Genomic DNA, 25,527 nt, shown 5'->3' with positions numbered 1-25,527 from the left:
GGTTTGCAAACCTCCGCCAAACGTTCGATTTGCGTGAACTTTCACGAACCGCAATAGACTTCAATGGAAGGCGAACTTTGAAAACACTAAAAGTGAAAGCTGGCCACAAAAGTGATGGAAAAGATGTTTCAAGTGGTCTAACATCTGAGTTTTTGCATGTAGGAGTGGGATAGACGCCAAAAGTCCTGGGGACAAATCTGGATTTGACACAAAGCAGTGTTTTAAGGGCAGAAATCACATTGCATGCTAAATTGGAGGCCTAAAGTGCTTTAAAACATCTTGCATGTGTATACATCAATCAGGGAGGGTAATTAAAGTACTGCTTCACACTGACACACTAAACTCACTGTGTAACGCACCGCAAACAGCTGTTTGTGTTGTGATGGCCGTGCTGGACTGGTGCGCACCATGGCGAGAGTGCAGGCTGTGGCAGTTTTCAAGCCCATATGCTCGCCAGGACGAGGTAGCTCAATGACAGAACAACAGTGACTGTCCAGCTGATCAAATTTGGTCTGTCCACAATGAAGCAACGACCTTATTATCTTGGGTGTGCCCCATACCCCCCCCCCCCCATGCACCTGAAAAAGTAGTATAGCGGCCGCTGCTAGCAGCAGCCTTAAAAATTCAGGAATCCACCAGAGGTGCTGTGTGGGGAGCGACTTAGTCTTGGGGCAGGCAGTCACACGGCGTGCAGGCAGAGATGCTGTGTGTGGGGACTTACTTAGTCTTGGGGTGGGCAGCAGCCCTCCGGGATCCATGCCTCATTCATTTTGATAAAGGTGAGGTACTGAACACTTTTGTGACTTAGGCGACTTATCTTCTCAGTGACAATGCCTCCAGCTGCACTGAAGGTCCTTTCTGACAGGACGCTTGAGGCAGGGCAAGACAGAAGTTGGATGGCAAATTGGGACAGCTCTGGCCACAGGTCAAGCCTGCGCACCCAGTAGTCCAAGGGTTCATCGCTGCTCACAGTGTGTACATCCACACTTAAGGCCAGGTAGTCGGCTACCTGCTGGTCGAGGCGTTGGTGGAGGGTGGATCCGGAAGGTCTAAGGTGAGGCATTTGACTAAAGAATGTCTGCATGTCCGACATCACCATGAGATCGCTGGAGCGTCCTGTCCTTGCCTGCGTGGACATGGGAGAAGGATTACTGGCAGTGGTACCTTTATTGCGTTGTGCTGTGACATCACCCTTAAACGCACTGTAAAGCATAGTTGACAGCTTGTCCTGCAAGTGCTGCATCCTTTCTGCCTTCTGGTGATTTGGAAACATCTTCGCCACTTTGTGCCTATACCGAGGGTCTAGTAGCGTGGCCACCCAGGCTGGACAGCATGAAAAACGCCATCTGCACAAAGTTGGATCCAGACGTACTATCAATCTCCTCTTGCTCTTCCTCAGTGACGTCAGGTAAGTCCTCCTCCTCCCCCAGCCACGAACAATACCACGGGAATGTTGAGCAGCACAAGCCCCCTACGATGCCTGCCGCGGTTGTTCTTCTGCCGCCGCCTCCTCCTACTCCTCCAAAGAAAACACCTTCCTCATCATCCGAGTCTGACTCCTCTTTCCCACACAACTCTTCCTCCTCCTCCTCCCCCCTCTGTGCTGCCGCAGGTGTTGAGGAAACATTTGGTTCTGATGAGAATTTATCCCACAATGCTTCCTCCCATAACTGTTCCTAGTCTCCTCCACAGCTTGATCCACCACTCAACACACGGCACGCTCCAGGAAGTAAGCGTAGGGGATCAAGTCACTGATGGTGCCTTCACTGCGACTCACCAGGTTGGTCACCTCCTCAAACGGCTGCATGAGCCTGCATGCATTTCGCATGAGTGTCCAGCTGTTGGGCCAGAACATCCCCATCTCCCCAGACTGTGTCCATCTACTGTAGTTGTAGAGGTACTGGGTGACGGCTTTCTCCTGTTCTAGCAGGTGAGAGAATATAAGGAGGGTCGAATTCCAGCGAGTCAGGATATCACAAATCAGGCACCTCACCGGCAACTTGTTTCTCCACTGAATATCGGCAAAACGTGCCATGGCCGTGTAAGACCGCCTGAAATGCCCACACAACTCCCTGGCCTGCTTCAGGATGCCCTCTAAGCCTGGGTACTTTGAAACAAATCTTTGAATGACTAGATTCAGCACATGTGCCATGCAGGGTACATGTGTCAGCTTTCCCAAATTCAAAGCGGAAATGAGATTTCTGCCGTTGTCACACACCACATTGCCGATCTCCAGCTGGTGCGGGGTCATCCACTGATCCACTTGTGTGTTAACATCAGCCAGGAGAGCTGCTTCAGTGTGACTCTCCGCTTTGAGGCAAGACATGTCTAAGATGGCGGGACACCGTCGTACCTGACATGCAGCGTAGGCCATGGGGAGCTGGGGCTGTGTAGCTGGAGAGGATATCGCAGCACCAGTAGAGTTGAACTGCCACTCAGCCAAGGAGGAGGAGGATGACGACAGCGAAAAGGATGTAGCAGGGGGAGAGGAGGTGGCAGGAGGCCTGCCTGCAAGCTGTGGAGGTGTCTCAAGTTAGTCCACTGCAAAGCCACGTACTCCCTGCTTGCCATCAGTCACCAGGTTGACCCAATGGGCTGTGTAAGTAATGTAGCAGCCCTGACCGTGCTTGGCAGGCAGGCATCCATGGTCAGGTGGACCCTTGACCCAACGCAGTGTGCCAGAGATGACCCCACTTGCCTCTCAACTTCACGGTACAGTTTGGGTATCGCCTTTTTAGAAAAATAATTGCGGCCTGGTTTCTTCCACTGCAGTGTCCCAATGGCCACAAATTTACGGAAGGCCAGCTGGTATGGTAACAGCTGGCGAGCTTACAGTTCCGCCAAGCCAGGTGTCAGACGCCGGGCAAGGGGGTGACTGGAAGAAATTGGCTTATTCTGCTCAAAGATTTCCTTCACAGACACCTGGCTGCTGTGGGCAAAAAAGCAGGAACCGCTCAAGGTCAGAGGCGGAGTGTAAGGAGGGTGGCTGTGAAGGTGCAAGGAAGAAAGCAGCTGAAGATGCTACACCTGAAGGAGGAAGAGGAGAAGGAGGGTAGCTTTTCTTTTGTGTGCTGATTTTCCTCTGGTGCTCTTCCCATTGCAGTTTGTGCCTTTTCTCCATGTGCCTTTGTAAGGCAGTTGTCCCTATGTGGGTGTTGGCCTTTCCACGGCTCAATTTTTGGAGGTAGAGAGAACAGATGGCATTGCTCTGATCTAAGGCAGACACATTAAAAAATGTCCAAACCGCTGAGCCCCCCTGGGGTGATGGCACTACGGTGGCATCAGCAGCTGACATTGAAGGGCATGTTGGCTGGCTGTCCATAGGTGGCGATACATGGCGCCGGACACTGCCACCAGCTCTTTCTGACTACGAGCTACCCCTGCTTATTTCAACTCTCCTCCTACTACTCCTACTACTCTCTGACTCCCCCTCTGAACTGTCCCCCTGTTCATCTCCTCTATTGGGAATAAATGTGGCATCCATATCATTGTCATCATCATGACCCTCATGATGCACTATGGGGGCGAACCGAACTTCCGGAAAAGTTTGCGGTTCTCCGCGTTCGCGAACCACCGAAGTTCGCCGGGAACCCTTCGGGCCATCTCTATTGCCTAGTTCAAATCCCAGCCAGGGCATTATCTGCACAGAGTTTGTATGTTCTCCCCGTGTCTGTGTGGGTTTCCTCCCACCTCCCAAAAACATACAGATAAGTTAAATGGCTTTCTCCTAAATTGACCCTAGACTACAATACATAGGGCTGGATTCACTAAAGCGTGATAACATAGTTATCATGTGTTAAAGCTTTTCAAGCGCAAACCATTGTGCGTGAAATGTTTAGCGCTCGCTTGATAATTTTATCACATGTACGGTGTTGCGCTTCATGCGATAAGCGAGCATTTCACGTGATAATTACGCCGCTTCGCCCGTTAAGCAGATAGAGTTTGGTACTGAAATCAGCAATGGTGCTACGCTGATCGTGTGCAAAGTTTCAAGCTGATCCCGTGATGTGCTGTGTGCAGTTATATCGCGTGATACTGATGTTTATCACGTGATATCCTGCCTCTGCGCGTAAAGTCATTAGTTATCGCAAATAAAGGTTTGCACGCTTGAAATCTCGTGCAAAAGCACCTTATCACAGCCGTGATAAGCGTTATCACTCATTGGTTAATCGAGCCCATAAACACCCCAATATATATAAAGATATGTGACTATGGTAGGGTTTATAGTGTGAGCCCCTCTGAGGGACAGTTGAGTGACAAGACAATATACTCTGTACAGCGCTGCAGAAGATGTCAGCGCTATATAAATACTAAATATTAATAACTAGCTGATTGCCTGGCGTTGCCCGGGAATGTATTTGGCTAGTGTTGGCTCCGCCCACTATTTCTAACCCTAACACACAATTACTCAATGACCAAGTTTGTGAGCTTTGCGGTATTTGGAATTAATAATTTGCATTGAAATGAAAAAAATCTGATTGGCTGTTTGTGGCTCCACCCCCTTTTCTGAATTTGAACCCCAGTCACCCAATGACCAACTGTAGCAGGTTTGAGGCCTGTGCCAGTAACAGTGCAAGTATGGCAGCAATTAAATATTCACCTTGAGAAGCAATAGGTGAAGTTTGATTCACTTTTGTAGGCTCCACCCACTTTCTGAATAGTAATCCCAGTCACCCAGTGACCAACTGTGCAAAGTTTGAGAACCCTACCATTAGCAATGTAAGAATGGCTGCAGTATACATTCTCCCAGTGAAATTGGTATTTGTCTCCGCCCACTAATGACCTGGAACTGCCCGCCCGTGTATGTATTTGACTGGTTTTGGCTCCACCCACTTTTTCTAACCCTAATGCACGAACACTGAATGACCACGTTTGTGAGCTTTTGGGTCTTTGGCATCAATAATTTGTATATTCCAATAGAAATTAAACAAATCAAATTAGCTGTTTGTGGCTGTGCCCCTCTCCAACATTTGAACCCCAGTCACCCAATGACCAACTATAGCAGGTTTGAGGCATCTGCTATTACCAGTGTAAAAATTGCAGCAATTTAAATATTCCATTGAAAATCAACAGGTGAATTTTGATTGGCTTTGATAGGCTCCACCCACTTCCCTGAATATTAATCTCAGTCACCCAGTGACCATCTTGGCAAAGTTTGAGATCCCTGCCATTAACAGTGAAGGAGGGCTGCAGTTTACATTTTCCCAGTGTAATTTGTTTTTGGCTCCACCCACTGTTTGTAACCTGGACACACAGTCACTCAATGACCAAGTTTGTGAGCTTTGGGTCCTTGGCATCAATAATTTGTATTTTCCCAGTGAAATGAAAAACATCTGATTGGCTGTTTGTGGCTCTATCCCAGGCATGAGCAAACTTGGCCCTCCAGCTGTTAAGGAACTACAAATCCCACAATGCATTTGCCTTTATGAGTCATGACTTTGGCTGTCAGACTCCTGCAATGCATTGTGGGACTTGTAGTTCCTCAACAGCTGGAGGGCCAAATTTGCCCATGCCTGCTCTATCCCCTTTTCTGAGTTTGAACCCCAGTGACCCAATGACCAACTGTATCAGGTTTGAGGTTTGTGCCATTAACAGTGCAAGAATAGCAGCAATTTTAATATTCCCCTTGAAAATCAACTGGTGAATTTTGATTGGCTTTTTTAGGCCCCACCCACTTATCTGTATAATAATCTGTGCCATTACCAGTGCAAGAATTGCAGCAATGTAAATATTTCCCTTGAAAATCAAAAGATGAATTTTGATTGGCTGCTGTACGCTCCACCCACTTTCCTGAATATTAATCCTAGTCACCCAGTGGCCAGCTGTGTCAAGTTTGAGAACCCTGCCAATAACAGAATGGCTGAAATCAATCTAACAAATATGATTGGCTGTGTGTGGCTCCACCCCCTTTAGTAAATTTGGTCCCCAGTCACCCAATTACTGACTGTATCAGGTTTGAGGCCTCTGCCATTAACAGTGTAAGAATGGTAGCGGTGTAAATATTCCCCATGAAAATCAATAGGTGAATTTTGATTGGCTGTTGTAGGCTCCACCCACATTTCTGAATAATAATCCCAGGCACCCAGTAGCCAATTGTGTCAAATTTGGGAACACTGCCATGTAAAAAATTAAGTTTCTGGCACCGCCCACTTTTTGTAACCTTGACATATAGTCACTCAATTACCAAGTTTATCAGCTTTGAGGTTCTTGGTATCAATACTTTGTATATCTGATTGGCTGTTTCTGGCTCCGCCCCTTTCTGAATTTGAACCCCAGTGACCAACTGTACCAGGTTTGAGGCATCTGCTATTAACAGTATAAGAATGGTAGCAGTTTAAATATTCCCTTTGAAAATCAAAAGTTGAATTTTGATTGGCTGTTGTAGGCTCCACCCACTTTCCAAAATCTTAATCTCATTCACCCAATGACCAACTGTGCAAAGTTTGACAACCCTGCCATTAACAGTGTAAGAATGGCTGCAGTTTATATTTTCCCAGTAAAATTTGTTTTTGGCTCCGCCCACTTTGTGTAACCTTGTCACACAGTCACTCAATGACCAATGTTGTGAGCTTTCAGGTTCCTGGCATCAAAAATGTGTGAATGGAAGCAGTTTATCCAGCAAAGAAATCTGATTGGCTGTTTTTGGCCCCACCCCTTTAGTGAATTTGGACCCCAGTCACCCAATGACTGACTGCAGCAAGTCTGAAGCCTCTGCCATAGACAGTGTAAGAATGGCAGCAGTTTAAATATTCCCCTTTAAACGCAATAGGTAAATTTTGATTGGCTGTTGTAGCTCCACCCACTTTCCTGAATCTCAATCTCATTCACCCAGTGACCAAGTGTGGCAAGTTTGAGAACCCTGCAATTAACAGTGTAAGAATAGCTGCAGTTTACATTTTCCCATTTAAAATGAATGGCTGAATTTTGACTGGCTGTTTTATGCTCCGCCCACTTTTCCTGAATTTGTAACCTCGGTCACCAAGTGACCAACTGTGCCAAGTGTGGGGACTCTGGCTTGATTACTGTGAGAATGGCAGCCTTTTACATTATTTCCATTGACTTGAATGGGTGAAATCTGATTTGCTCTTTTTAGCTCCGCCCAGGTGTGCAGGGGGGCTGCGAGACCCCCAGAACCTATCATCCCAGGTAGTAGGGGATCTGTATACCAAGTTTCGTTCAAATCGGTCAAGGGGTTTTCGCGTGATCGCGGCACATACACACACACACACACACATACATCCGATTTTATATATATACTAGCTGAACGCCCGGCGTTGCCCGGGTATGTATTTGGCTGGTGTTGGCCCCGCCCACTTTTCATAATCCTAACACACAATTACTTAATTACTTAATGACCAAGTTTGTGAGCTTTGCGGTCTTTGACATCAATAATTTGCATTGAAATAAAATAAATCTGATTGGCTGTGGCTCCACTCCTTTTCTGAATTTGATCCCAAATCACCCAATGGCCAACTGTACCAGGTACAGGTGATTAACAGTGCAAGAGGCTTGTGCCATTAACAGTGCAAGAATGGCAGCAATTAAATATTCCCCTTAAAAATCAATAGGTTGATTTTAATTGGCTTTTGTAGGCTCCACCCACCTTTCTGAATATTAATCCCAGTCACCCAGTGACCAACTGTGCAAAGTTTGAGAACCCTACCACTAACAGTGTAAGAATGGCTGCAGTTTACATTTTCCCAATTAAGTTTGTATTTTTCTCCACCCACTGATTTCCTGACATTGTTCGGGTATCAATTTGGCTGGTGTTGGCTCCGCCTACTTTTTCTAACCCCAACACACAATTACTCCATGACCAAGTTTGTGCGCTTTGCGGTCTTTGGCATTAATAATTTTCATTAAGATTAAACAAATCTGATTGGCTGTTTGTGGCTCCACCCCTTTGTCTAAATTTGAACCCCAGTCACCCAATGACCAACTGTATCAGGTTTAAGGCTTGTGCCATTAACAGTGCAAGAATGGCAGCAATTACATATTCCCCTTGAAAATCAGTAGGTGGATTTTGATTAACTTTTGTAGGCTCCACCCACTTTTCTTAATATTAATCTCAGTCGCCCAGTGACCAATTGTGCAAAGTTTGAGAACCCTACCATTAGCAGTGTAAGAATGGCTGCAGTTTACATTTTCTCAGTGAAATGTGTATTTGTCTCCGCCCACTGATGACCCGGTATTGCCCGATTATGTATTTGGCTGGCGTTGGCTGCACCCACTTTTCCTAACCCTAACACACAATTACTCAATTGCTCAATGACCAAGTTTGTGAGCTTTGCGGTCTTTGGCATCAATAACCTGTGTTAAAATGAAACAAATAAGATTCGCTGTTTGTGGCTCCATCCCCTTTTATAAATTTAAACCCCAGTCACCCAATGATCAACTGTACCAGGTTTGAGGCTTGTGCCATTAACAGTGCAAGAATGGCAGCAATGAAATATTCCCCTGAAAAATCAATGGGTGATTTTGATTGGCTTTTGTAGGCTCCACCCACTTTTCTGAATATTAATCCCAGACACCCAGTGAGTGACCAACTCTGCAAAGTTTGAGAACCCTACCATTAACAGTGTAAGAATGGCTGCTGTTTACCTTTTCCCAGTAAAATTTTGTATTTGTCTCCGCCCACTTATGAACCCGCGTTGCCCGCTTATGTATTTGGCTGGTACTTTTCTAACCCTAACACTAAATTAATCAATTACTCAATTACCAAGTTTGTGAGTTTTGCAGTGTTTGGCATCAATAATTTGCATTGCAATGAAACAAATCTGATTGGCTGTTTTTGGCTCCACCCCTTTCTGAATTTGAATCCCAGTCACCGAATGATCAACTGTACCAGGTTTGAGACTTGTGCCATTAACAGTCCAAGAATGGCATCAATGTAAATATTCCCCTTGAAAATCAATAGGTGAATTTTGATTGGCTTTTTGTAGGCTCCACCCACTATCCTGAAAATTAATCCCAGTCACCCAATGACCAACTGTGCAAAGTTTGAGAACCCTGCCATTAACAGTGTAAGAATGGCTGCAGTTTACATTTTCCAGTGAAATGTGTATTTGTCTCCGCCCCTTTTTGGTTATGGGAATAAAAAGTATCCTATACTTTATTCCAGGTAAAGTACTATGTGTATGCCAAATTTCATTCAAATCCGTTCAGCCATTTTTGCGTGATCGAGTAACAAACATCCAAACATCCAAACATCCAAACATCCGAACTTTCCCATTTATTATATTAGTAGGATAGATAAAAAGCTATGGACACACATGATTCATCTTGAGCAAAGAGTAGTGTTGATCTTAATGAGTAATTTTGGTTTCGTGAAATTTTGGGCAATTTTTGCACTTATGATTTTGATTGTAGTTAGGTGGAGGCGCCACACTCGCTCTGATTCATAAACAGCTGCACCTGTTATTTTATTGCCAGAAGAAGTAAGCTTGGTGTAGTTAAATCAGGGCTGCTCAAATCCGATCTGCATGAAATTGGGATAGTAGCTATCCAGGATTTCTCCCAGTAAACCTTTGCGGGCTGGGCGGGAGGTTTAATCTTACCTATCATGACGTCTTCTTCATCCGTCCCTCGGCGCCTCCCACGATGCCTCCAATTTGGCGTCACGTGACTATACACGTCCTCCTTCAACCCGGGAGGAGGAAGTGTTTTTAGTCACTTGACGCCATCCGCTACTATCTGAATTTCATCCAGATCGGATTTGAGCAGCCCTAAAATCTACGCCCTTTCTGATTTAAACAACTACAAGCATGACATAGATTTTACTGTGTGTGTACTAATTGAGAAGCATGTGAATTTTTTGATCATTTTTTGATCAACAGCAAATCAGATTTTGATAGGTTTGCAAAGCTCTGATCTGCTGGGGCCACCTCCTGCATTAGCAAATCATATCCGTACAGTGCTAGTATCTAGTGCAGCACTGTACAAGGGACTCTCAGCTGTCCCTTACAGTGGCAGGGGATCGAAGCCCTCTCATAGGCTAATGCCTATAAGAGGCGGAGAAGAGGACGGATCGCCGTCCAAGTCAAGTCAGGACAAGGCAGGGGGGTGGGAAGGAGGGGGGGAGGGAGGGAAACTCAGGCACTGTGAGCCTGATAAAAAAAACCTCCAGTAAAAGGAGGTTAGATTAATTTGTGTGCTTAGTTGTAGGGCTGTGCAGCAACTTGACAAAGCTGCACAGCCCTGTGTTGTAAAGAAACCGCCTGGTTCTCTAGGGGGGGGGGGGGGGGTGTAAGCCTGTGGTCCTGAAGTGGTTAAACAATGCGAAGGAAAATGTTTTTTAAACTGTCGTTTTTCTAAGTTTAAAAACCATTTTTGCTTCACATATTTAAAATCGATTTTTCCAAAACTACAAGGTAATGATGATCGTAATCAGCAAAATTACAATTTCGCGTACATTTTTGCAATTATGCCTATATGTAATTACAATTTGCAAACTAAATTGATTCCGTAGTCATTCTTAATTTTGCATAAAAATTCGCGAAATTTTGCGTAATTGTGTGTCGACTTTGGAGGTTCATAGCAAAGCCCCATACATGCCACTGACATGGAAATTGCGACCTATGTTAAAGGAAATAGTGGGTACAAGGGAAAAAATAATAATTTTACAAAAGACCATATCATTTTTGAGAAAATCGATTTTAAAAATGCCAAGAAAAATGGTTTTTACACTTGGAAAAATTAGTTTAATGTGAGGATCCGCTCAGCTGGCTGCACTGGCAGACAGCTGTTTGACCATTCCTCTAGTCTGTGGGCTGCAGGTCTCTGGAAGAGAGACCTGTCTTTCCATTGCAAGTTTCTGGTCTGTTCTGCTGCTGAGGAATTTGCATACATTCGTTATGCAAAACCCCTACCTGCCTCCTTTGATGACTGGCAGTATAAAGAGCTATGTTTCCCAGAGTCCTTTGCTGGTCATTCCTTCAGGGTTTGTAGTAAACACTCCTAGAGTGTCAGCCATGCTACTTCTTGTTAAAGTTAGCTTAGAGTAATTCATGGGACTGCACTAGGTAGTTTCCCTAGTGCAGTTAGGATTGCATATCTGTTTGTTTGTTTGTTTGCGATTGTCCTGTCCCAGCGGTGGTCGACAGGAAATCGTTCTGTGTGTCTGGGTGCTAACTGGAACAGCGGTTGTTACTGGTAGCCCCTTCTGATCTGTCTTGCCTGGATCGCACTCGCCTTGCGCTAGTGCTGTGGATCCTTCTGTTCTGTCTTCCTGGATCGCACTAGCCTCTAGCGCTAGCGCTGTGGATCCTTCTGATCTGTTTTCTTGTTCCTGAGTTTAGATCGCACTAGCCGCTAGCGTTAGCGGCTTTGGATCTTTCTGATCTGTGTTCCTGCTTGGATCACACTTGCTCTGGCGGAAGAGCGGTGGATCCTTTCTGCCTAGTTCTTGTTTCTCGTTCGTCTGTCTTGTCTGATACGGGCGCTTGCTGTAGGCTCGGTGAGGTAACCGTTAAGCAAGTGTTCACGTTCTTTGTTTCGTGTTTGTCTATCGGTGGTTAGTTAGGCGTGCTTGTCTCTGTTGTGCTTAACATGCGGAGACCATGCATAAACGCGTTAGCTGTTGCGAATGAGTGCGGTGTTCGCATTTAGTTAGCGTTTGTTATTTTCTTTATCATTCTCATTGTATTATTTGCTGTGCCTTTGCTCCTCTTGTGTTCTGTTCTAGTCTGTCTTGTGTCACTTCTGGCGATCGCCTTTCTCGCGATCGCGTTCCTACTTTTGTTTTTGCTGATGTGTGTTCACCGTCGCAGGGTCGCGACTAGATTGGTGAACACACATTCGTCCTGTCCCTGTGCTCTTTCTCTTTATGGGCTGTTCAGCCCCGCATTGTCTTGATCTGTACAATCCCCATCTGGCATCTGTGGCCGTGCAGCGATTGTACTCGTCTGCACTCCACAGCGCCATCTGCCGGTGGGGATTGCCCTCTGCTGGTGCCTTGCACCTAGCCTGGGTCCACCCAATTATACGCTTGTGGAAGGTTTTCGCTGTGTCAGTGCGCATCTCGTGCGCTGACCACGAAAACGATTCCGCAAACGTTACATTTAAAATCCATTTTTCTTTGCATTTTTAAAAAATTCTTTTTTTGACTTGTACTCAATATTCTCCTTAACATATGTACCAATTTTGGTAGCAATAGCATGTGTGGGGGCTTTGCTATTAACTGCCAAAATCAGCACAAAATTTCGCAAAATTGAGCGAAAATTACGCAAAATTATGACATACTACTATTACATATGAAATCAATTATGATTTCCCCTAAAATTTAGCATTTCGATTACGATGCAATTTCGATGTGAAATTTCGCATATGGGATATTTCGACCCATCACTGCTACAAGGTCTTTTTGAAAAATTATTATTTCTTTTTTAATTGGCATGTATGGGGCTTTGCTATTAATTGCTAAAGTCGGCATGAAGCTACGCAAAAATTTGGTGAAAATGCTAAATTACGGTTCTTGACAAAATGAATTACGATTTTCCCCAAAATTTCACATTACGATTTTGCATCGTAATTGTGAATTTTCGAGGCCAAATTACAGCTATATGGAATTTGTGCTTATCACTAGTGATCAGAAATGGAAAAATATATATATTTTTTAATAACGTGAAGTTAGAAAAATACATTTTAAAAAAAAAAACAATAATATTAAATTGGGAAAAAGACTCCTGGATTTACATGTCTAATGCAGTTAAAAGTGTAATGACGTTTGAAGTTATTTGGCAAATGTACCCCGAAGACTGCTTTCTAGGGTAAAGTTATGTAATTACCTCTGTGGCGTTTCCCAGACCATGTATAGATTGGAGTTCAGTGATACTCTTCATTTAAAGTGACATTTTTTGAGGGACAAACATTCTCCGTGATTAACCGTCAAAATCTGTGATTGTTTTTATGCTAAATACAACAGCTGAAAGCGATGATGAAGGTGCCCATTGATCCCGGGGGCCGTATTCCCCTGATTTTGTAAATGCAGAGTTATTCCTGATGTCATGGTGGGTAATGGGCATCTCTTGCATGCCTGGTTTGCATCTCTCAGGATTGCTTAATGTATTTTGTACTTTGATGGCAATTTGAGAGTGTATATTTTTCTTACTAACAGTGCAATTTAGTCCAGAATGCTCAATTTCAATCATAACCATAGGTAAATGTTTATTTTGAATTTTTTTTTTTGTATACTGAAAAAAATGACTGAATGTCGCTCAGTTCTTAAACAAAAAAAAAAAAGTGGGAGAGGACCTAAGGAGGACAAGAAACTCCAAAGCCAGACTCGAAAACTATAATGCTGTCTCATAAAGACAAGTATGTACAGTTTCCAGAATAAGACTAAGGGAAAAAGGGCACCCAGTAGAGATGAAAAACGTTAAAAACAAATAAAATTAACTTCTTGGGGACCGACGCAGTACAAATGTACGTCGGGCGGGTGGCGCTGCGGTTCTGACCGGACGTAAACTCTACATCCCATTCACCGCGCGCCCCCGCCGCAATGTGCTGCCCTGCCGCCTCTATGACGGCAGAGCACTGTGAGCTGGGCAGGAGCCGTTTTCATTAGCTTCTGGCCCTGTCATTACTGTAAGCCAATCCCATTGGCTTACATTGAGTGACAGGGTCAGGAGCCAATGAAAGCGGCTCCTGCCCGGCTCACAGTGCTCTGCCGTCATAGAGACGGCAGAGAGAGCAGCCTGCGGCAGGGACAGAGCGGCATGACCGGCGGGAGCGACGGATTATTGCGGCAATTCGTCGGTATGCGATGTTTTAGCGTACCAACAGCCTCTGGTCCTTAAGGGGGCAGAGGCTGCTGGTACTGAAGTGGTTAAGAAATGTGAGATGGCTTGCCTCAATGAAGACCAATTCATAAATGAGATGAATGGGAATTTATTATAAAGCACAGGCAACGCGTTTCGTGGGACTCTGCCCACCTCCTAAGACCAAATAAAAGTGCCAGTGGATGCTATCAGCCGCATACAGACCGCCCCTTCTGCAACCCACCTTTGTGAGTAACATTCTATTGAGATGGCCCGAACAGTTCGACCGCAAATTTGTTCGCGCAAACTTTGGTGAACCGCGAACTTTATGGCGAGTTTGACACGCCCCTATACTACATCATTAGGCTCAACTTTCCACATCACAGTCAGCACTCCCTCCTGGAGCCCCCCCCCCCCCCCCCAATAAAAAGCATCAGCATCAGCCATTTTCCTCACTCGGTGTTGCTGCAGTAATTAGAGAAGGGAGAGCTTGCTGCAGAGACATTTGGTAAAGCTTAGTTAGGCTAAAGTTTGGCTTGTTAGCTTGCGCCTTGCTGATACTTATTGCTAAAAAGCACCCCACAACAGCTCTTTTGAGAGCTAATGTTGTTCTTGTGATCTGTTTTTTATTTTTGTATGTGGCCCACTGACACTTGCATATGTAACCTTGTGCATGTGTGTCACTGCAACGGACACTCACACCAAGGGTTAAATTTGCAATTACTTTTTTTATGTGAAGTGCTGCTGTAAAGGGAGCTGCCAGGGGGAGCCCATGAGCAGAAAACAAGCGAGAGAAGCTGGACATGTGCAGGGGAAATGGCAGTTTTGTTTTAGCAGTTGAAGGCTAGTGAGGGGGAGGAGCCTAGGAAGCTGTTGGGACTGAGTTGATGATGCAGCAAGAAATGAGCTTGATGTTTGATGACATGGAGGAGAGGCACAAAAAAGAGCAGCGATTTGTGAGACAGACTGAGCAAGGCAGAGCCACAGACAAGGGAGCACAGCCACAGATAAGAGAGCACAACTTAAAGAGAACCAGAGATGAAGCAACCTCATGTATTTTACCTTATAAATCAGTGGGAACATGACAGTAAACACCTAATCTGCTCTTTGTTACATTGTTCTCTGTTTAATTTGCCTGTTATCACCTCTAAGATAAGAATCCCGACTAAGCAGTCGGTCTGGCTTTGCTACAGAGTAATTATAGCTGAGACTGTGTTCTTTGCTGTCTTCAAGTCCAAGCCTGCCCCCTGCTGGCTTTGCTCAGGAATCATTATAGCTGAGTCATTATAGCAAAGCCAGAATCAATGCTCAGTCCGGGATTCTTATCTCAGCTAGATAACAGACACTTTTAGCAGTGAGGATGGAACAGAGAGCATGGTAAATGTTTTCTCTAATGTTCCCACTGATTTCTATGGTAAAATACACAAGGGTGCTTCGTCTCTGGTTCACTTTAAGGAGCTAGTCTACTTTAGGGGACCCACCGTAAATCCCCATAGAGAATTGGAGCTGTGCTGAAAACGGAACAAATTTCTGCTTTCAGCTCTTTTAAACCCCCACAAACCATATATCTTTGGAAAGGTTAGAATCTGCCTTAACGAATTATGCTACTTTCGGTGAGCAAAAGGTGCAACTCACCATGTAGGAAGCGCCGGAACGGCCATGATCGCGGCTCCGTCGGCCATCTTACTTCTGTGCTGCTCATATTTTTTTCCCTCCTCATTGGAGGGATTGTTAGCTGGGGGCGTGCCAGAAACTGCTCTCTCTTCTCCCCGGACAAGACCAATGCAGAACTAGCTACTGACGTTTTTTTTTTCTCTGGCACGCCCCCAGCTAACAATCCCTCCAATGAGGAGGGAGAACAATATGAGCCAGCACAGATGTAAGATGGCCGACGGAGCCGCGATTGCGGCCTTTCGGTGCCTCGTTCACGGTGAGTTTCAGTTTCTTCTCACCGAAAGTAGCATCATTCGTTAGAGCAGATTCTGAGCTTTCCATACATGTATAACTTGTGGGGGTTTAAAAGAGCTGAAAGCGGAAATATGTTCCGTTTTCAGCACAGCTCCAATTCTCTATGGGGATTTACGGTGGGTCCCTTAAAGTAGACTAGCTCCCAACTTCAAACTAAATCAAGGAAGAGAAAGAGAGCTGCTGACATTACAGGAGAGGAGAGAGACCACTCACAGCTACAGGCCAATAAAGAGCAGCAATACTGGAGAGATAAGCCAGAAGAGAAACAGGAATAAAAAGGAAAAGACCAGGAAAGTAAAAATTACCTGTAACCGAGTGAGGTAATAGAAAACAGCAGAGACATGACAGTGACACAGAGACAGCAGCACAGCAATGCATACAGGAGTGAGACAGAGAAACAAGTGACAGGATTAAAGAGAAAGAGTGAAGACTGCAGTGCACTGTCTGGAGAGATGGTGTGACAGCAGCTAGCAGACAAGCTACAGAGGAAGCAGTAGTGAAGAAACCTTAAAAAGACAGCAGTGAAGAGGTGGCAGACAGCAGAGTGTTGTGTGAGGAAAATTCTTGCAAGTTAATGCTAATAAACTGTATCACATATGTATTTCTTGAACTAGGCCTGATCCTAGCAGGCTGAAGATATATAATAGGCCTACCTATACTCATTCTGCTGAAAGAGAAGCTTATGAATGTGTTTTGTTGTCTCTGAACTTTTTATACTTATGATTTGACACAAATATGTATTAAAAAGAACTTGACTGGTGTCTGGAGGATTTCTTTACAGTTTAAGCATTCTGGAGGTGTTACACATATACAGCCCTGTCAGTCAGTCGCAGCTGGTCTTAACTAATTCCTATACTGCAAGTTGCAGCACATTCAGTGACTACCTTTTCACTGCACGTGTGTGACAGCTGCTCTTTTGTAATACTAGTCACTGGCTCACTGCATACCTGTTCAGTGCAGTTGTGTGACAGCACGCAGTGTTATATTATATAGCAGTCACTGCACACCTGTTGATGGTACCTGTGTGTGTGACTGCTGCTCATTTGTAATACTAGTCACTGCATACCTGTTCAGTGCACCTGTGTGACTGCACATTCTATTAGTCAAGTCAGTGCATACCTTTCACTTCATCCCCCCAATATGGGCAAAACAGGCAGAGGCAGGCCTCTAGGCAGGTCTGTTTCAGGTTGTGCTGTCGTAATTTCATGCGGCCCTGGACCAAAGTACAGTGTTCAGAAGGTATGTGCCATCATCTTCCTCAGCTTCCACGTGGAACTGTGACATATCTTCCTCCTCCTGCTCTGATTCTGGCACCCCACTTAACACTCAGTCGGCCCCCACCACCAAAGTGCCATCATCCCAGGGCTCAGTGGTGTGGACATTTTTGTGTGTGTCTGCCTCAGATGAGAGCAATGCCATCTGCACTCTCTGCCACCAAAAATTGAGCCATGGAAAGACCAAGACCCGTGTAGGGAAAACTTCCTTATGAAGGCACATGATGACAAAGCACAAACTGCAATGGGATGACCACCTGAGGAAAAGCAGCACATAAAAGCAAAGCCACACACTGCAGTGGAAGATACCAGGCCGCAATTATTTCTCAAAAAAGGCGATACCCAAACTGTACCGTGATGTTGAAAGGCAAGTGGTGAATTCTTTGGCACACAGCGTTGGGTCAAGGGTCCATCTGACCACGTGGTCTGCAAAGCACGGTCAGGCCTGCCCGAAGACTAAGTCAGTCCCCACACACAGCATCTCTGCCTACACGCCGTGTGACTGCCTGCCCAAAGACTAAGTCAGTCCCCACACAGCATCTCTGCCTGCAGGCCGCTTGACTGCCTTCTCTGCCACCACCAACAGGGTCCAGGACTCCAGGTGGATTCCTGAATTTTTAAGGCTGCTGCTAGCAGCGGCCACTATAATAATTTTTCTGGTGCGTGTTCATGCCTGCCTAATTTTTCTGGCTGCACTTGCGGCTGCAACAACAACACAAAAGGCATGTACATGTGTCAATTCCCCTTCATGATCGTTACTTTGCCATGGTGAAGGGGCTTGCGTATCACAATGAAGCAATGACCGCCGGCTATATGAGTGTTTTGGGGGGGCGCACCCAAGATAATAAGGTTGTTGCTTCATTGTGGACAGACTAAATTTGATCAGCTGGACAGTCACTGTTGTTCTATCATTGAGCTACCTCAGCCCGGCGACCATATGGGCTTGAAAACCGCCATGGCCTGCACTCTCGCCATGGTGCGCACCAGTCCAGCAAGGCCGTCACTACACAAACAGCTGTTTGCGGTGCGTTTCACAGCGAATTTGGTGTGTCAGTGTGAAGCAGTACACTAATTACACTACCTGATTGATGTATACAAATGCAAGTTTTTTAAAGCACTTTATGCCTGCAATTTTGCATTGCAATGTGATTTCTGCCCTTAAAATGCTCCTGTGCGTCAAATCCAGATTTTTCCCCGGGACTTTTGGCGTGTATCCCACTCCGCCATGCAAAAACTCAGGCGTTAGACCCCTTGAAACATCTTTTCCATCACTTTGCGACCAGCATAAATGTTTGTAGTTTTCAATGTTCGCCTCCCCATTGAAGTCTATTGCGGTTCACAAACTTCGCAGATTCGCAAACTTTTTGCGGAAGTTCACGTTCGAGGTTCGCAAATCTAAAATCGGAGGTTTGAGTCATCTCTATCATTCTGAATTTTCGTGACGTACTGCTTCATTTGGGCTCCTGATGTCTCTGTGTTTTTTCCCTTTAGGGTGCAGTCTATTACACCCAACTACTACATAGTTTCCAGAGTAATTTGCTGCTCTCTTTTACACACATACACACACTTGCGCACATACACACACAAACATATGTACACAGAAATACATATACACTCATACAAACATGCACAAACATGCAAACACACACACACATCACACACACACACAAACTTATGCACACAGGCACAGAGATCCACACACTAGATACAGACATATACACATAAACATAAACTAACACACAATGCACTTCTAACTAGCGCACAGAGATCCACAATACACATAAGCATGAGCTACTGCACACACAAGTACACAGTGTGGGAAATAATTAGATTTATTTTTTAGAGTAGTTTCCTGTTAAAGTGGACCCAAATTAAAAATACAAGATTTTAGAAATAAAATCTATTTTCTAAATTATAATGATAAATAGCAGCCTTTTATCAGCTGCATGATGACAAATATAAAATATTTTACATTTATTGGAGGAACCCCTCCCTTCCTTTCATATTGCCGGGACAGAATCCGGCAGACTGGTGGAGGAGATGAAAAAAACAAAAACAAAACACAGGCTGCTACTGATGATGTCACAGGGGAGGTGAGCTCAGCTTGTGTGAGATTTCACATAGACGATGCCTCTAGGAGGGAGGGTAGCTGATGACAAACACACCCGTGATCTAAAACCTCCTACTTAGCTCAGAAGTAATGGCTGCCACCTGTATAACCCTAGTTATGAAAAGAGAAGGGTGAAAAACATGCACTGAAATGCTCATAGGCTTGAAGGAGTGTTTATTTATCTTTGTATGTGTCAGAGTGGTGCAACTAAATATTTTGAATTAAAAAAATGTTTGGTTTGGGTCCGCTTTAAGGACACTTAAAGTGAGAGGGATCTGGAGGCTGCCATACGTATTTATTTCCTTTTAAACAATACCAGTTGCCTGGCTGTCCTGCTGACCCTGTGTCTCTAATACTTTTAGCCATAGACCCTGAACAAGCATGTAGCACATCACACACTCTGACTCAGCTGACTCAGGTTTTACTGGATTAGCCATATGCATGTTCCAGGGTTTTGACTCAGACACTGTGTATGCCAGAAGATCAACAGGGCTCCCAGGCAACTGGCATGGTTTATGTAACGATCGGTGGGCGCAGAGAGTATCTGATTACCGGTGATCTGCAGTATCACCGGAAATACAGATATATACCAGATTATAAGTGATCTGCAGTCTCACCGATAATCCGATATACAAACTAACCTCTGTTCACCTGAGTAGAGTGTAGTGTTTGGTGTAACAGTAACACTTAGAGGACAATGCCTCAATGCAGCAAGGAGTACTGCACAGATTCCTTCCGCAGACCTGAGCTCTCCAAGACGGGAGGAGTCAGACTGACAGTAGGAAGGTATATCTGAAAGTGACCCTCAGGAGGAAGGATCGCTAACAGAGCGAGGAACCGCCTCTAACGGTAAGGTCGGTTCTCGAGGTCGGACAAGCCAGGTCGTACACACACGGACAGATAAAGTACAAGATCAGGAGGCAAAGGCGGAGTCAAAGTACAGGCAGGGTTCAGCAACGAGGTATCAGATATATCTGGGTACAAAATCAGGAGGCAGAAACAGAGTCAAGGAACGAGCCGGGGTTCGGCAACAGAGTATCAGAAATATCGAGGTACAAGATCAGAGTTCAGGAGGATAGTCAAAGCAGGCAAAAGTCATAACATATAATCACAATCAAACTAGTACTTTAGCTATCAACAGAATCTAGCTAAGTGTAGGATTACAGCTCCAGCTGGTCCCGGCACACTTAAGGATCTGACTACAGGTCTGAGTGCTCCCACATATGTGATCGCACGCCAGACAAAGAGCAAGTGAATAACCAGCAGTATATATACTCTAGGACCTTTCCAGGACCTCCCTAATTGCTGGTCCAATGAGAGCAGTGGAATTTGTCAGCTGACCCAGCTGGTCAGCCGACACCCTTCTAACTGCTATTTAAACTCTGCCTCTGTGCTCGCGCGCGTGTAAGTCTGAATCCTGGTGGACTATCAGTCCCAGCCACACCAGTACTGTCATGCAATGTATCTAGTGCGGGGGCCGCCTCTGATGCGGATTCCGCCGTTACCAATGCGGATTCCGCCGCACTGCCCATGCGGCATGCGGCGTTTTTTCCGCGTTGTGACCTCGAGAGACGGCGGCTTTTCCGCGTTTCCTCACAGTACCCCCCTCCCGAGGAGTGGACTCCGGACAACTCCTACCAGGTTTCTCGGGATGTAAGGCGTGAAATTCCCTCCTTAATTCGTCCGCATGCATGCGACTCCCCGGTACCCATTGTCTCTCCTCAATGCCGTACCCTTTCCAATGTACGAGATATTGTACCGAGTTTTGTACAACGCGTGAATCTAAAATCTTTTCTACCTCGTACTCAGGTTGGTCATCCACCAACACAGGAGGAGGAGGAGTGGGACCCACATGGACTGCTGGCTTAAGCAGGGATACGTGGAAGGACCTTACCCCACGCATGCTAGCGGGAAGATCAACAGCGTAAGTGACGTTGTTGATCCTTCTGGCTATCGGGAAAGGCCCGACAAACCTGGGACCCAACTTGTCTGAGGGCTGTTTCAGGGCCAAGTGACGTGTGGATACCCAAACCAAGTCTCCTGGTTGGAATCTCCACTCCAAAGACCGTTTCTTGTCAGCTTGACCCTTCTGACTCAGAAACGCCTTTTCCAAACTGTCTCTCACCGTCCGCCAAATGTCTTTAAAAGACCTTTGCCAAGCCTCCAGAGCTGGAAACGGAGTGGAGGCCACTGGTAACGGTGAAAATTTGGGCAATCTTCCAGACACAACCTGGAACGGAGAAAATCCAGTGGAAGAACTTTTCAAATTGTTTTGTGCAAATTCTGCAAAGGGCAGAAATTTGACCCAGTCATTCTGCGCCTCTGCAACGTAGCATCTCAAAAATTGCTCTAACGACTGGTTGACCCTCTCCGTCTGACCGTTGGTCTGTGGGTGGTAGCCCGATGAAAACGACAGCTTCATGCCCATTTGATGACAGAATGCCCTCCAGAATTTAGATACGAATTGGACTCCCCGATCGGACACTATGTTTTCCGGAATGCCGTGTAACCGGAACACGTGTTTGATAAACAAGTCGGCCAATTCCTGGGCCGAGGGGGAGTCCTTTCAAGGGCACAAAATGGGGCCATCTTGCTGAAGCGGGTCGACTACCACCCAAATGACCGACATGCCCTCTGATCTGGGAAGCTCACCCACAAAATCCATGGACAAGTGGGTCCATGGTTCATTCGGGGTGGGTAAAGGCTGCAACCTCCCTACAGGTGCCAGCCGGGAGGGTTTGCTTTTAGCACATACCGCACAATCCTTAACAAATTCTTTGCAGTCGGCTGCCAGAGACGGCCACCAAGCGCACCTGGCCACAAGATCCTGCGTTCTAGATGCCCCAGGATGTCCCGCATTCTTGTGTGAATGGAATATCTGTAGCACCCGGAGACGGAATGGCAGAGGCACAAATAAAACCCCCTCAGGCTTCCCCTCAGGGACATCCTGCTGAAAAGGACTCAAGGTCTCTGTCCAGTCTTCCCAAGTCTCTGTTACGGCCAGCACCAAATTTTGTGGGACAATGGTCTCTGGGGCAGAAGGCTGTGCTGTCTCCAACTCAAAGCATCTGGACAGGGCATCTGCCTTAATGTTCTTGCTACCCGGGGTATACGTAATTATGAACCTGAACCTCGAAAAAAACAAAGACCATCGAGCCTGACGGGGACTTAATCTCTTAGCCCCCTCGATGTATTCTAGATTCTTGTGATCCGTGTATACAGTAATTGTATGTTCTGCTCCTTCCAGCCAGTGACGCCACTCCTCAAAGGCAAGTTTAATGGCTAAGAGCTCTCTGTTGCCTATATCGTAGTTTCTCTCTGCCGGAGAGAACCTACGAGAGAAATACGCACAAGGGTGTAGCCTTCCCTGCAAGCCTGACCGCTGAGACAGCACAGCCCCTACCCCAACCTCCGAGGCGTCTACCTCAACAATAAAAGGATAAGAGGTGTCTACATGTCTCAGGATGGGTGCGGAACAAAACAAATCTTTTAAAGTGGAGAAAGCACTTAATGCATCAGGAGACCAGTGGGTGGTATCTGCCCCTTTTTTCGTAAGACAGGTGAGGGGTGCGATAACCGTGGAATACCCCTTTATGAACCTTCTATAATAATTCGCAAAGCCTAAAAACCGCTGTAAAGACTTCAACCCAACCGGCTGAGGCCATTCCAAAACAGCGGAGACTTTGGCGGGGTCCATAGACAGGCCCGTGGTGGAAATTATGTACCCCAGAAAGGCGACAGATGTGACTTCAAAAATACACTTCTCAATCTTAGCATAAAGTGAGTTTTGTCTTAATTTGTTGAGTACAAATTTCACATGTATTCTGTGCTCAGAGAGGTTGTTGGAGAAAACAAGTATATCGTCTAGATAGACCAGCACAAATCTCCCCAACACCTCTCTGAAGACCTCGTTGATGAGTTCCTGGAAAACGGCCGGGGCATTACATAACCCAAAGGGCATCACCAGATACTCGTAATGCCCGTCTGGCGTGTTAAAGGCCGTTTTCCACTCATCGCCCTTTCTAATGCGCACCAGGTTGTACGCGCCCCGTAAATCCAGCTTTGAGAAGATCTTAGCATCAGTGACCTGCGTAAATAAATCGTCTATCAGGGGTAACGGATAGCGATTCTTTACCGTGATCTTATTTAGTCCCCGGTAATCAATACAGGGCCGCAGGCCCCCGTCTTTCTTTTTAACGAAAAAGAAACCTGCTCCAGCAGGCGATCGGGACGGCTGGATGAAGCCTTTGGCTAAATTGTCACGGATATATTCCTTCATAGCCAATTTCTCTGGCCCAGATAAATTGTACAAATGACCCCGAGGGGGCATACAACCTGAACGTATATCAATGGGGCAATCGAAAGAGCGATGTGGGGGTAACTTGTCTGCAGCCTTGGGACAGAATACATCAGAATATTCCACATATTGCTCAGGTACCCCCTGAACATGAACCCTGGTTTGGCCCAATGTCACCTTCCCTAAACATCGCTGAAAGCAGTGTGCTGACCAAGAAATTAGTTGGCCGGTGGCCCAATCAATGTGTGGAGAATGAAGGTGCAACCATGGCATGCCGAGTATAATGGTGGAGGTTGTCATATGCAACACAAAGAACTGTAACTTTTCCCAGTGCAGTACCCCTATGGTGACCCCCACCTCTGGTGTCTGAGACAGTGGGTGATTCCCTTGCAGAGGAGAGTCATCCACTGCCGTAACCTGGACGGGTGGTTGTACTGGTGTGAGCGGAATACACAATCTCTTAGCAAACTCCGAATCCATAAAATTTGCCGCGGAGCCTGAATCGATAAAGGCTTCCGTGACCTCAGTCTTATCTTCCCATGTAACGGTACAGGGAAGAAGCAATCGTTTTTCTTCTAGGGGTAAAAGTCGGACGCCCAGGGTGTTACCCCCCACCACTCCTAAGCGGCAGCGTTTTCCCGGCTTATTGGGGCAGTTCTGTACTATATGCCCCCCTTCACCGCAGTACAAACACAGCTGTTCGGTCATTCTCCGTCTTCGCTCTACCTGGGTTAATTTTGACCGAGCAATCTGCATCAGCTCGGAAGGAGGCACGACAGGAGAAGGTGAAATAGTAGTAGGTGGAGTCACTGGGACCGTGGTGTAAGATACCCCTCTGAGACGGGAACTACCCCTGGTCTGTTTTTGGTAGCGCAGCCTGCGGTCGATTCGGATGGCCGCTGAGATGGCCTCATCGACTGTTCTGGGCTCGGGCTGGCTTAACATCAAATCAGAGACCTCAACGGACAGCCCTGACAAGAAATGATCTAATAGGGCATAGGTGTCCTACCTGGCCGTAACTGACCACCTCCTAAACTCGGCCGCGTAAGCTTCGACCGGACCTTCGCCTTGACGCAAAAGCTTGAGCTTCCGCTCAGAAGTCGAGGCAAGGTCCGGATCGTCGTAAATTACCGCCATAGCTTTAAAAAATTCCTCTACAGAGGTAAGAGCTTTGTCTCCGGCGGGCAGGCTATACGCCCAAGACTGGGAGTCGCCGGACAACAAAGTTTTAATAAACGTGACCCTCTGGGTCTCAGTACCCGAAGATTGGGGTCTCAACTCAAAATAGGACAACACCCTACTCCTAAAATTCCGGAAGTCAGATCTGTGGCCGGAAAAGCTTTCAGGTACAGGCATACGTATGTCAGAGCTAGGAGAGGATCGCACATGATCCACTGATGTCTGGAGGGTTTGTACAGACCCTGATAGGGCATCAATAAGAGTTATGTGAGTGCCCAGTACTTGATTGATGTTGTCCACCGAAGCGGCAAGTACACCCAGACAATCAGTGTTTGCGTCCATTTTGTATTTTGGTCTGGCGTTCTGTAACGATCGGTGGGCGCAGAGAGTATCTGATTACCGGTGATCTGCAGTATCACCGGAAATACAGATATATACCAGATTATAAGTGATCTGCAGTCTCACCGATAATCCGATATACAAACTAACCTCTGTTCACCTGAGTAGAGTGTAGTGTTTGGTGTAACAGTAACACTTAGAGGACAAGGCCTCAATGCAGCAAGGAGTACTGCACAGATTCCTTCCGCAGACCTGAGCTCTCCAAGACGGGAGGAGTCAGACTGACAGTAGGAAGGTATATCTGAAAGTGACCCTCAGGAGGAAGGATCGCTAACAGAGCGAGGAACCGCCTCTAACGGTAAGGTCGGTTCTCGAGGTCGGACAAGCCAGGTCGTACACACACGGACAGATAAAGTACAAGATCAGGAGGCAAAGGCGGAGTCAAAGTACAGGCAGGGTTCAGCAACGAGGTATCAGATATATCTGGGTACAAAATCAGGAGGCAGAAACAGAGTCAAGGAACGAGCCGGGGTTCGGCAACAGAGTATCAGAAATATCGAGGTACAAGATCAGAGTTCAGGAGGATAGTCAAAGCAGGCAAAA

This window comes from Hyperolius riggenbachi, chromosome 6 (genome assembly GCF_040937935.1).
Source record: "Hyperolius riggenbachi isolate aHypRig1 chromosome 6, aHypRig1.pri, whole genome shotgun sequence".
NCBI lineage: Eukaryota > Metazoa > Chordata > Amphibia > Anura > Hyperoliidae > Hyperolius > Hyperolius riggenbachi.
The sequence above is the reverse complement of the archived record's forward strand: the minus strand, read 5'-3'. Positions refer to the sequence as shown.